General features: G+C 37.3%; 1 long non-coding RNA gene across 1 annotated transcript; it reads right to left on the reverse strand.

Annotated features, from left to right (window-relative positions):
• Positions 1–1,608: 1,608 nt before the first annotated feature.
• On the reverse strand, positions 1,609–7,234 carry LOC117072567. Its single transcript, XR_004432858.1, has 3 exons — positions 7,225–7,234; positions 1,736–2,097; positions 1,609–1,697 (listed from the first exon to the last, which is right to left on the reverse strand). It is a non-coding gene; the product is annotated as an uncharacterized LOC117072567 (long non-coding RNA).
• Between the last annotated feature and the right edge of the window lie 2,989 nt (positions 7,235–10,223).

Here is a 10,223-nt window from a genome sequence, read left to right on the forward strand (position 1 = left end):
TTTTCTCCTTCTCTAAGTTGATTCCCTTCTTTAAGCTGGTTTTATGGTATGGGGGCTGAGGATTCAGGGACAGACCCTATCAGATCCTCTGAAATACACTTCATTGCTTCCCCACTGCCTATACCTTCCCCTAAGCCTTCTTCCAAAACCTCTCACAATGAAACTGTTGTTTCTCCTCCATCTAACAACAAGACCAAGGCAGCTATTATAGAAGTTAATGACCTAAAACAAACTTTGTCAATTGAGACAGTGTATCAAGATGTGAATGAATGCCTGGTTGGAATGGATCAAATATTCCGACCACACTTTAAACAAAAGCAACTGTTATGCTTGTGTGCATGGCAGACCAGAAGCCCAGATTATCCTCTTTCCACTAGGATAGTCCTTTAGTCAACCAGACATGGGCTGTGTAATAGCTCTTTTCCAAGATTCCACAGCCTGGGGTAACAAGTCGTGTCAAGCTCTCTCTCTCTCTGCTATATCCTGAAGTTCAACATTCTGCGGGTCAGCCACTGAGGGCCATCCAGATTCCATCTCCCGACACTAGGTTCACTTCGTGTCTCTCACAACAAATAGGTAACTTAGCACTCCTTGGAGACCAAAAAGGATACAGTGAGCTTAAGACTTTCCAAGAGCTTACCAATCAGCCAGCCCTTATTCACCCCCGAGCATATGTATGGTAGTATTGTGGTGGACCTTTACTGGACACTCTGCCAAGTAACTAGAGTGGCACTGGTGCTCAAGTCCAATTGACTACCCCTTTTGCCTTGGCATCTCATCAACCAGAAAAAGGAAAAACACAACATCGTAAAGCAAGGGAAGCCCCTTATTGGTCTTTTGACTCCCATGTTTATTTAGATATGATTAGAGTCCCACTAGGAGTACTACATAAATTTAAAGCCTGGGATCAAATAGCTGCAGGATTTGAGTCAATATTTTGGTGGGTGACAATTAATAAAAATGTAGATTAGATAAATTGCATCTATTATAATCAATAGTGATTTATCGATTACATTAGGGATGTTGGCAAAGGAATGTCAGAACAATTGGGCCTACTAGCCAGATGGCCTGGGAAAACAGAATGACCATAGAAATGATATTAGTCAAAAAAGATGCTGTTTGTGTTATGATTAAAACTCAGTGTTGTACCTTCATCCCAAAAAACACTGCCCTTGATGGGAACATAACAAGGGCCCTACAAGGACTTACTGCTTTATCCAATAAATTTAAAATTCTGGAGTCAATAACCCTTTCTCTAGATGGCTAGAGAGGTGGTTCAGTAAATGGAAAGGAACCATAGCCTCAACTCTTACTACTCTTATAGCCATAACAGATGTACTCATTCTTGTTGGGTGTTGTGTCATACCATGCATCCATGGGCTAGTACAAAGGCTTATAGAAACAGCACTTATTAAACCCTCCCTTAGCTCTCCTCCACTTTATTCAGATAAGCTTTTCCTTTTAGAGGATCAACTCGAAAAACAAAGCCAGGACATGTTAAAAAGGTTTGAAGAGGAAGGACTATAAAAATTGAAAGGGGGAATTGAAGGATTCCATAAATTCCTCTTCAAAGAACCAATATGTCAGTATATTCAGCTTCCATGTTCTTTGTTCTCCATTTTAAAGTTTAACTTCCTTGTTTTTTATGTCTCCTTGCCTCTAGTCTCAGTAAACAACCCCCTCCTAGCCTCTATCAGCTGCTCTGTCTTTAGTCACCTGCTCTGTCCTTAGTCACCTGCTCTGTCCTTAGTCACATGCTCTGTCATTAGTCATCCTTAGTTATCTGCTCTGTAACCGTCCTTTCTGTCAAAACTACTCACCCCACCACTCTGGCTCTTACCCCTGCTTTCTTTAAAATAGCCAGTTGGAATTAGCTTAGACTATGCAGTCCAACCCTAGTCAACAGGGGAAAGACACAGTAGTAGGGACTAGGTACATTACAGATAAGACCCCCTTCCCCTCCCTTGTCCAGTGTGCTCTCACCATTGCTCCATCCTCAAGATGCACGCTTCTATAGAAGTAAATTGCCTTGCTGAGAAAACTTTTGCCTGAGTGCTATTTTCACTTTGAGGCACAGAGCATTTACTTCTAACAGACCTTAATATTCTGGCACTTAAATTTCTCTATAATTGTGCCAATTAAAAGGATTTTTACTTTTTAGCAAAATTCTGACACAATCATTTAAATTTCACAGTCACATAAGGAATGCTCAATTTTAAATGAGTTGCATTCCCAAAATGCATATGTAAATAGATTCCATTTAATCCCCATTGTCCCATTGAAATTGGTTAGATTTACTCTAAATTCACCCCCTCCCTGAATTCTAATCACTTAATAATGTACTTTAAGCATATTACCCAATCAGCATGGGTCACAAAGTTTTATGAATGCCAAGCATCTGTCTAACCCCGCTATGCTTTGTCCTTATTCCCTCTATTTGCCTGCAAAAGATATGTGGGCTTCTCCACTAATCATTCATGAGATCCCCCATGACCTGGGACAGGACAAAGGTCCAACTAACTTTCCTAGCTTATTTTTGTGAACTCTGAGGTTTGCATGAGGGGTGCCACCTTTCCACCAGAATCTGACTCACACTACCTATTTCCCTGACCTAATCCAAAACAAGATCCTTTCATTCATCTTCTTTCTTGGGTTCCTAAATGATGTTGACAGTATGAGAACAGAGGGAGGATAAATACTTATTCATTTTATACCCACCCTAGAGAAAGTTAGTGTTGCATGAAAGGGATGATGTGATGGTGGGACCATTTGACCAAATGACCCTAAAAAAATCACTATGCAGGCCTAGAGAGTTTTGAGACAAGTTTCTGAAGTAAGGGATGGGTGGAATGGGGAAGAGATGGATGCAAGGCATGCTGGCCTGCAGCCTTGCAGCACTTTCCAACTCTTCTGTGAAAAATTACTTAAGAGACTGGACTGGAATCAGATTGGCTGAGGTTGAATTTCAGCCCCATTGCTTATTACTTATGACGCTCTGAAAAGTCAATTTCTCCCAGCTTTAGTTACCTACATATAAAATGGAGATGAGTATCTCTCTATAAGGTTGTTATCTGTATTAAATGAGACAAGATAAGGACTAACCTAGTCCAGTATACATAGGGAATGCTCAGCAACTACTATCATCATAATTACACATGATGATTATTGTATGAGGTCTGCTGATGTGGCAGTGTTGGTTAGAATTGAAAGTCAGGAGAAAAAGGAACAGCCTACTTTTTCTTCCCCTTCACACTAACTTTTCTTTTTAACTAATGTTGATAATATGTTGTTGCAGCCCTGGAGTTATATGGAAGATGTCAAATCAGGTTTCATAGTAAACAGTAGGAAGTAGCAAGATAGTTGTTAGCTGTGCAAATATAGGGAAGGAGATGACAGGTGTCCATGGGAATAACAGGTGGGCTGGAAGAAGTCCATGCCTCTAGGCTGAAGAATATTTAGCAGTAAGCACTACCCTAAGCCTCATGCACAAATTTAAATTTAGTCTTTTTGCACATTCCCAATAAGAAGTACACTGTTCAACTTATTACCCTTCCTCATGCACAGGCCTAAGTCCCAGAAGTCAATGTTTAGTGACAGCAACACCAGGCCATCCCTAGTGATGAGTATGTCCTTGAACAAAGCTGTAGCAGACAGATGCTTGTTCCCAGAGCCTCTTAATCTCCTGGCATGACTAGGCTGCCATATGCAAAACATAAGGAGGTGGAAATCACAGCTCACCAAGTAGGCAGAGTAGAAGAGAAAGCTTGTTTGCAAAAATAGACATTAAAACAGACAACCCAGGGAGGAATAAACATGAAGGATGAAAACTTCCAGTGATTTTTCCTGCTTATGTTAGCTAACTGAGGCCTGCATGAATTTCAGCCTCTGGATTCAAGGCTATGCATTTGTACCCTTATTATTAATTTGCTTCATGATTTGAGAAGTATAAGTTAGTTTCTACTACTTCAAATCAAAGAATTCTAACAGTAAAACTATATAACCTCTTCAACTTAGCCTGGGGTTTTTACCTCAGTGATTATCTTCTAGCTCAATTTGAAAATATTATTGGAACTTCCTCTTAAATAGTGAAAGTAATGGGCAGAAACTATCATCATAACTGCAACAGTCTAATCCTGTGAAGTCATTAAAGGTTTTCATGTGTGTCGATGCCACTTTATAGAGATGACAGTATAACACTCTAGCGGACTATAATAAACCTGAGCCAACTACAAACCCACTAAAATACACCAAGGAATTTTAATATCATTACTATTCAAACCATGTAGTGTGAAAATTCAGATTATCAGAATGTTCTAAGTTAATTAGTAGTAGTAGTAACATTTACGTTCTTTTGTTGCTGCTCTGTTATTTAAAAACTGTTCGAGAAGTAAGCAACTTACTGTTTAATTTTTTTTTTTTTTTTTTTTTTTTTGAGACAGAGTCTTGCTCTGTCACCCAGGCTGGAGTGCAGTGGCGCGATCTCGGCTCCCTGCAAGCTCCGCCTCCCGAGTTCATGCCATTCTCCTGCTTTAGCCTCCCAAGTAGCTGGGAATACAGGAGCCCGCCACTACGCCCGGCTAATTTCTTTGTATTTTTAGTAGAGGCGGGGTTTCACCATGTTAGCCAGGATGGTCTCGATCTCCTGACCTCGTGATCCACCCGCCTCCACCTCCCAAAGTGCTGGGAATACTGGCGTGAGCCATGGCGCCCCACCCCCGTTTACATTTTTAAATCCCATATTTTAAATCCTCCATATTTTGGGGATTTAGGGTTGCTTTGACAAGAATATCTGGAAAAAAGGAATATTACTGTCCTGACATAAATTTTTAGTTGTATTTTTAGTGACTACATATTTGTTTTAAATAAAGCTCTTCCAAAGATGGAGGGCAGGGGAGTCTCATTCACCATATAGAATAGAAATGCAAGTGATAGAGCATAAAGAGTTTTTGCTTCCAAAATTTCAACCTATTCATGTATTTTGATTGACAAATTACCTTTGTTTCCAACACTTTCTGCTATCATATGGAAATAATTGTTACCAAATTAGCTTCCTAATGTATATAACCAGATTCATTAATAGTAATTTATCCATGAAAATTTAGAATTTTTCATAACAGAATTATACAACCTTAAAAACAATTTTTTTGATAAAAGGTATTTATATCAACCTAATTAGAATCACAAATATGGGGAAGAAAGAACAGAGATGACCCATGATACAGTCAAAGATGTACTATGAAGATTGTATGCTGAAATGCTGATGCCTTGTTATTGCATTACTGGATCATTGGAGAGGGTGCTGGTAACAGTGTTTCCAGTATTTTGAATTGGGGATGTACATTATAATTGGTAAAATGTAAACAATATTTCTGTGCCTGTATGTATAGTGTAGTATGGATTATAATCCGGTCTCCTCTCTTGGCTTAGAGAAGAGATTGACCTAGAATTGCAAGATGTAATGCCAAAGTGAATTACTGATTGAGTATTGTGCAGTCACAAGTAGGAAAGCAGAGGAAATTTGAACTATTAGGTACAAGGCAGTGAAAACAACACAAAGCAAGAACCAGTACCCAAAATTAAGCAAGACTTAGAAGATGAGATTTGGCAATTCCCTTTCACAGAGGTATAGTAAGTACAATAGCAAAGTGTACAGAGAAGATACAAAGGCCCCTAAGAGTCACCATGCTCTCTTCTCCTGCCATGCGTGAATGGGCATGGGGATTCCCTAACTCACCTAATGTGGGGTAGTCTGACTGAGCTGTATATTTATTCACCTGAGGAGCTTTAAAAAAAATACTAACACCTTCATTTCACCCAAGACCAATTTAATCCAAATCTCTGGGGATTCAAGTGCATAGCCGGCATTGAGAACGGCCTATTAAATGATTGAATGGAAGGAGTTTCCCCACTGGGGGAAACACGGAAGGTGAAATGTGGGTTCCTTTAACAAATCCCCTGCATTCAAATCTTTCCAGGGTACTGCGCACTGGAATTGACAAGATTATAGTGCTTGTATGGTCAGCAGCCATGTGGGGCAGGAGCTGCTGAGGCACTAAGCTGGTTCAGATGACATGCTCAAGCATGCTATAGCAGAAAAGAGTACATAAACTTGTATATAACTTGCTCTGTGTCCGTGAGAACACATACCTCAAACTAGATAATCACAAAATGGTTATGACTTAATACCATGCATAAGTGCTCATTAAAAGCAAGCAATGAGAGATGGTACGACTTAATTTCAGCTTCACTTTAACTAATAGATAGAAAAATATTCATGTTTCCTTTTGTCTAAAGTTCATCAAAAGGTCTTAATTTCTAAAATGTGCTTTTGTCCCAAATATTCAGAGAAAAATCTTAGTTAATCCTTAAACATGCAGTATTTTTCCATTCTGACAAACAGAATGTTTTGTATATTTCCAGATGTGTTTCTCTCCTAAACTGTGCACCTGACAACCAAAATAAGATGCCATCATCCTCCGTCTGAGTCAGCAAAGGTGCTTCCAGCCTTTGCCCTGAGGAGATAAGAACTCTCTTGGAATGTGTCCATCATTAAAATAGTGCTGCAGGGAGTTTACCTGCCTATATTTTAATTACTGTTTTATTCACATTATTTAAATTACTGCTATTGAAGTCAACCCCAAATCCACTACCTAGCATTTAGTTTTCTTTTTCATTAGGATATATTTGTCTTTACATCAAAACAAAACAGTGCTTTTTAAAATTCATCATATTCACTAGAGTTATGGTGAAATCGGTTCTTTTACACCACTGGTGCCAGAGGACAAGATAAACATGCCACATGGGCTAATATTTTAGCCTAAGTCAACATAATAATTATCACATTATTAGAGAATTGTGCTGTATTGATTAGCATACATCAGCATACAAATCAATTTCCATGTAAGAACCAAAACCGTTCTCCAAATTTCAGTAGATTTACGAAAACCTCCCTCCAACCCCACTCCTTTGTGCCAGGTGTAGCTGGGAAACTTAGGGACAAGAAAGAGTTTCATTTTTGCAGTATATCATTAGTCTGGAAAAGACAAATGTTTACTCTGGAAATGAGTTACTTTCACGCTTTAAATGTACAGCTTGAGGAGGACGATACTGCGAAAACAGGGAAGAGAAAGAAGCAGATAGCATATTTGGCAGTGTAAGAAGGATTCAGTATTAAAGATTAGGACTGGTAATGTGCCCAGTCCAGGGTAAAAGAAGCTAAGAAACCACTGGTTGGTTAATTGAGACGTGAAGAAAGAGTTCATTCTTTTACACGACTCCTTGAGAATAGTGGTTAATTATTAGAGGTCTTGGAAATTCATATTTTTCTCTGTTCTGAGAACATAGGCTCTATATGAGGGCATTTCTTCCTTCCCTAAGCTTCCATTCTTTCCATTTTCCTTACCTAAAATTTAGCCAGTTTCACTTTTATTTACCTGTAGTATTTAATTGATTTATCTTGTAACGTTCCAGAAGACAGAAATCGCATCCTATTGATTTTCTATTCCTCATGGTGCTGAACACTCAATATGTTTGTTTCTATTCATTATTTGCTAAGAGCTATAAATATAATAATGTGTCTGAAAATTTATTTTAAAATTTTCAGGGCATTTCCAAGTTGAAGAGGTGAATGAAAACTCCTCTGGCAGCAGGTGTCACCTCTCAGATTTGGCACATGCAAATAAGAAACACGTTTATTATGGAAAATCAATGCATTTTGACATAGGTAATGTCAAATTATATATTTAAATGGGTAATGAATCATATAAATAAAATTGTTATTCAAAAGTGTGATGGTAGTTGCCTAAATGGTGAAAGATCATGACTTGGAGTCACACATTCTAAGACACATTTGGACCAAAACTGCACGTATTTTTTTTTCAGTCTTGATCTTTAGCATGTGCCCTTTTATCCGTGAAAAATACCCTGTTTACTCTCACTTCTGCTATATGCTCTTGGTTGTGTGAAGCTAAGATGTCAGGAACTCTAAGCACTTAGAACAGAGACTGGCATTTCATAACCATTCAACATATCTTAGTGAACATAATTATGATAATGATGACTGTTATGACTTTGTCCAAATCATATTTTTTTTCTTTTCTGCATATGGAGATTCTTGGTGGCTAGCATCTATTTCTGTATTTCTTAGTCCCACAATTCATGCATTTTTTTGTATCTATGTAAGTAGGAACATGCGTGAAGAGCAGAATGCAAAGCACGGTTAAATATCAATGCTCTAGTGAACCAAATGCATTCTCATATGCCTATGATAAATTCCATATACTAAAGCTGATAGATACTTACATCAAATAGAGATAAAAAGCAAAAAATTTATTTTAGCAGGAATGTATTAAATTCTTAGAATGTATTTGGCATATGAATAAATACAAAAGCAAATAATAATTCAAGATTTATTTAGAACTTCACGTTTTTATCCTTAAGCTTGGGGAATGATGATAACTATGGTGAAACAGAAATAAAGAATGGTGGTATTAATCCATTCAAAAAAAAATGAAACCATACATCAGAGAGAAGTAGCCTCAAACAATTATTAATATAGGATTTTTAAATTATATATCTCAACAGTGAAAGTCACGCTACTTGACTTTTCAGTTGTTGGAAAAGCTCTAAAATTAAAAGTCAAACTTTTACAGTATGTATATATACGAATGAATTCAGAGTCAAACTTCCCCCCTACCATCCCTCCTATATATGGCCCCTTAACATTAATTGATGGTTGTGGTTTAGAGGTGGTTAATGAGGAAGAATGTTTTTCTTATAGAACTGATTCACACAAACCATTTATAAAAGGCAACAATGCTTAAATGAGTGCCTACAGGCTGTGGTAATAATAACTCACATCTAAAATTTGGAATCAAATATTTGAGAGAGTGTAATTTGTAGTATAACTACTTTTCTTGAATCAATCACTCCATTGTTTTGTTAAAGTGTTATGTCAAAGCTGTAAGTCAGAACTACTACTAAACGATTAAGTATCTAATTCCTCTAGTGTGCCTTTCTCATTTGTTTGCAAAGGTACATGAAATAGGCTTCTGTGGAAATGGTATATTAATGTATATTTGTAGTAATTCATAGTGTTGAGTTATGTGAAGTCATAAAATGGCATTCTTTCTCATTTATTAAAGGGCAAGTTTCACATCAGGAATGAAAAGAAATGACATTTTTATAAGAAGTAAACTTACATTCAGATAAATAGTCAAGAGCAAATAATACACATTCTTAGGTTATTTATATTTGTCATCATTACTTTCACTATCACTCATACTCAAGCCCTTTACCTGTTACCATTTATTACAAGACAAAAACAAAATGATTGTGACTGTAAAAAAAAAATGAAATAGGTTAAGTTCAAACAAGAGCTACAATAGGAATCCTGTTGAAACTTAGTTGGAGCTAAAGCTTGGAGCCCGATACAGATGTTATGCAATTACTTAGATATTGAATGGCATGATGTTATAAAATGTAAAATCTAGACTATGCTCTGGTCTGGAAAATTCGGATCTAACCAGTTATTGAACTAAATTGCCCATTATATGTTAGGTTATCCATTATAGGTTGAGTCTTTTATGCACATTAAATTATTCACTCCCAGGTTAAAATTGGAGTAGGAGTAGGAGTATTTTTGAGTACAGTATTCAAGTATCCTAAAATTGGTTATCACAAATTCTACAGATAATAACATACTTAAATGTACTTTACATTTTGCATCTTTAGTAATACACTGTGCTTTCTGCAGAAAAATCTTTTGCAGACCTATGTCCCTGGTGAAAAGAAGTGGTAAGGTTGTCCAAAATCCAAATTACATCAATTTAAAGACACTGGAGACCAATAAAATCTGTGGATTTGAGAGGCTATGATCTCAGAGGAAAAAGAATTACAAAGGACTCTGCCCAACATTCATTATTGCTTTTTCCTGTTAAAGCATTTGCTAATTCACAAGCAAAAGGTTAAGGGCTAAGGAACAGAACAGGGCTTCCTAGGGGGTTGAAGGGACTGAAATGTGGTATGGGAACATCAAGGAGAAGGGGTCCTGGTGAACACTCCAGGCAAGAACTGTGAATGTTGATACCAATTCTACTCAGCCAAAGAAGATCCCATGTCACATATGTTTAGATTTGTATTTGTGATATGTGTGTATACATACACATACACACATATTTATTTCAGAGGTGAACCAAAATTAAACCAGCTTTTACTAAGATGAA

Source organism: Trachypithecus francoisi, unplaced genomic scaffold, assembly GCF_009764315.1.
Source record: "Trachypithecus francoisi isolate TF-2019V2 unplaced genomic scaffold, Tfra_2.0 Lachesis_group4, whole genome shotgun sequence".
NCBI classification, from domain to species: domain Eukaryota; kingdom Metazoa; phylum Chordata; class Mammalia; order Primates; family Cercopithecidae; genus Trachypithecus; species Trachypithecus francoisi.